Below are 3,249 nucleotides of genomic sequence, written 5' to 3' on the forward strand. Positions count from 1 at the left end.
AGGTATCCTCCACCCCAATGTGCATCATGATAACATGCAAGTACCATTAGGCATGCTAAGGCCATATATTCATCCACCACAACAACAAGGCTAAGTTCTATTGGGAATTCCAAGGCTAATCTATGCTCCACCACCTCCCATCATTCAAGGCAACCAAGGTGCCCATGTTGCACCTCCAATTGCTAATCCTCCCCTTGTTTTAAGAGATCATTATGTGCTTAATGAATATAATGCACCCACATGCATTCAATTGCCACCATTTAGAGCACACTATTATGAAATTAAGCCACAAACTATTCAAATGGTTCCTAACTATCATGAACTTCCAAGTGAAAAACCTTACAAGCATTTGGATGAGTTTCTTGAAGTATGTTCCACCGTAAAATATACAGACATGCCAGAAGAGGTCTTAAGGCTTAAAATTTTTCCATTCACCCTTAAAGATAGGGAAAAATATTGGTTTAACAATCTTAGGCCTTTTTCAATAACTTTTTAGGCGAAAATGCAATAAAAGTTCTTGAAGAAGTACTATCCGGTTTCTAAGACCAATGCCATGAGAACCTCAATTCGAGAATTTTCACATGGGGATGGAGAAATATTTCATGAGGCATGGGAACGCTTTAATGAATTGCTTAGGAAATGTCCACATCATGACATGCCCAAATGGCAATTAGTTCAATATTTCTTTGAGAGCTTATCGGACAATTACAAAGGCATGGTTGATGCTTCCATGGGTGGCTCTTACATTGATAGGCATGAGGATGACGTGTGGTGTCTTTATGATAGCATGAGTGAAAATTCTTTGCATCATACTTTATCTTCGAAGAATGGTAGAAATTCTAGTGGTAGGAAGAGTGTTGACTTACATCAAGTCGATCACTCCAATGAAATTGCCGCTGAGATGAAATCATTATCTCAAAGGTTTGATCAATTTTTGATCAACCAAAACTCGGCGAATCAAGTATCTTCCTTCCCTAACCATTCTCATCATGCATCTAATGAGACATGTATGACTTGTTCAAGTGTTTTACATTCTACTTCCAATTGTCCCCATGGATATGTGCAAAGTGAGCATCATGAACAAGCAAATGTTGTTTTTACTAATCAAGGGAACAATCCTTATGGAAATCATTACAATCCTAGTTGGAGGAATCACCCGAATTTCTCTTGGAAAAACCAAGGGGAGGGCTCAAACCCTTCCAAAGGCGGTTTTTAAGGAAAGTACATTCCACCTCCAATGCAAAGCAAAGGTTCCCAAGGTTTTAGATCATCATATCAATCACAAGGAAATCAATTTTTAAATTCTCATTTTCCTAATCAATCATATTCCCAAGGAAATGTTAGAAGTCCCACTTTTGAAAAGAAAGTTTTGACCGCTTTGGGCACTTTGGAGGTAAACACACAATTGTGTCATTCTCACTTTCAATCCATTGCTAAGCTACAAACCCAAGTAGGGAAAATAACAAGTACTTTGAATGCAAGAGAGAAGGGAAAAATGCATTTGAATGCCCCACAAAAGCAACAATGTGTTGTGGAGACTCATTCCTCATCGGAAGGTCACACAATAGAGCATGTCAATGCGGTGACTACCTTAAGAAGTGGAAGGATTGTGGACAACCAAGTAGGTGTGTCCAATGAAGAGAGTGAATAGGTGCAACCATTAGCTGATACCGGTCCCGTTTCATTTCATATTCTTCCTTCATTGCATGTGCATGACCATATAAATGAGAATGTGTTGAAAAGTGATTTTGAAAAGAAAGATGTGCAAAATGATTTGAAAACTTCTTATGTTGAAGAGACTTCAAAGAAAAATTCGGAAAAGGTTTTTGAACCAAAAGCTCAATTTCCGGATGCCTTAAAAGGATCCATTTCAAATGACAAGCAAAAGGCCAAAGTCAATGAAATCATGGACGTGTTTATGCAAGTGAAAGTCAATCTTCCACTTTTGGATGCAATCAAGCAAATTCCGGCTTATGTCAAATTCTTGAAAGACTTGTGCACCCAAAAACGGAAGAACAAAAGCTAAGCACCTAGAAAACTGGTCTTAACCGAGCAAGTGAGCTCAATTTTGCAGCATAACACTCTACCCAAGTTTAAGGACCCCGGTTCACCTACTAATTCATGCATCATTGGTGATCATATCATTAATCGGGCTCTCCTTGACCTAGGAGCAAGTGTTAGCCTTCTTCCATACTCGGTTTATGTGAAATTAGGCTTAGGAGACTTAAAACCAATGTCGGTAGTTTTGCAACTTACCGACCGATCAATCAAAAAGCCTAGGGGTATCATCGAGGATGTATTGATTAAAATTGATAAATTCTTCTTTCTCGTTGATTTCGTTAGCATTGACACGGAACCGGTCCCAAATCCTAAGAGCCAAATTCCCATTATCCTTGGCTGACCTTTCTTGGCAACCACAAATGCCAACATCAATTGTAGCACAGGGATAATGAAGATCTCTTTTGGCCACATGAAGGTAAAGTTGAATATTTTTAATCCAACCCCCAATTCATTTGACAAGCATGAAGAGATTAATGTTGTAGATAAATGTCATGACCTTAAAAGTGAAGGAATTGAGCTTTTGTGTGAGACCAAGTTTTCAAAAAGTCCATCTTCAACCTTAAAACCAAAGAAAGTTGTTTCAAAATCCTGTTTTGAAAGGGCGTGGAAGCCCAAAGATTGCATTGACCAAGGACCGAAAACATCTTTTGAGCTTAATCCAATAAGTTCCTTAAAGAACCATTTGTTGGGTGGAGTTCAAAGCACTTATCACCCCATTGAGGAGGGGATACACTACAAAATGTTTGATCCCGGCTAAAAGAGCCCAATGTCTTGCTAGAGACGTTAAAGACTAGCAAGACATTTCGTAAGGTGTCAAATTCCTCCCTCATTTCTATCTTTAATTTCATTTCCTGCGAAGTCTAGATACTTGTTTTTGGTTCATATGCATTGCTAGGAACTGTGATTAGGATTGCATGCACTTTTATGTTGTGATTGAGCATTTTACATAAGTTCGATCGATCTCAAATGAGAGTTCGATCAATCGAACTTCAACCCGCATCTAAATCATCTCTCTGTCCCATCATTTGAACTTGTTCTCAAATCGATCAGAAGTTCTTAGATCGATCCAACCTTCAAGTTCGATTGATCTTGAGTTCCAACACTTAGAAAAAAATTGAGCCTGCATCCAAAGACCACTCTGTCTCATCGTTCGGACTTTTCGATCGATCGAACATCTTTTGAGATCGA

General features: G+C 38.7%; 1 pseudogene; it reads right to left on the reverse strand.

Moving 5' to 3' along the window:
* Positions 1–558: 558 nt before the first annotated feature.
* On the reverse strand, positions 559–657 carry LOC132267808 (small nucleolar RNA R71; annotated as a pseudogene).
* Positions 658–3,249: the final 2,592 nt, after the last annotated feature.

The sequence above is a fragment of the Cornus florida genome, unplaced genomic scaffold (genome assembly GCF_030987335.1).
Source record: "Cornus florida cultivar Cherokee Brave unplaced genomic scaffold, ASM3098733v1 CherokeeBrave_3.0.0_Hap2_Chr07, whole genome shotgun sequence".
Lineage (NCBI taxonomy): Eukaryota > Viridiplantae > Streptophyta > Magnoliopsida > Cornales > Cornaceae > Cornus > Cornus florida.